We start from the raw sequence: 326 nt of genomic DNA on the forward strand, positions 1-326 counted from the left end.
GCTATCTAAATGGGGACATTCCATAGGCGTAATGGTTTTTATACTGTACAAACTGTATTTTCTATCACCCTACACCAACCCTACACCTAAACCTACCCCTTAAAGAAAACGTTCTGCATTTTTACAATTAAAAAAAAACTTTGTTTACTTTATTTCTATGCCAGTTTTACAAATGAGGACATCCCCAAAGGGAGGTTTTTGGAGATTTTGTAAGGTTTAGCTCACTTTTGGGTACAAATTTGTCCCCAAAATATGGTTAAGTAGGTTCACACACACACACACACACACACACACACACACACATGTTGGTTTTCACTCAGAAAGCG

At 37.4% G+C, this 326-nt stretch overlaps 1 pseudogene; it reads right to left on the reverse strand.

Moving 5' to 3' along the window:
• The window catches only part of LOC107673060 (protein polyglycylase TTLL10-like), a 10242-nt pseudogene that overhangs the window by 3281 nt on the left and 6635 nt on the right, over positions 1–326 (reverse strand).

The sequence above is a fragment of the Sinocyclocheilus anshuiensis genome, unplaced genomic scaffold (genome assembly GCF_001515605.1).
Source record: "Sinocyclocheilus anshuiensis isolate Anshui unplaced genomic scaffold, SAMN03320099.WGS_v1.1 scaffold364, whole genome shotgun sequence".
Lineage (NCBI taxonomy): Eukaryota > Metazoa > Chordata > Actinopteri > Cypriniformes > Cyprinidae > Sinocyclocheilus > Sinocyclocheilus anshuiensis.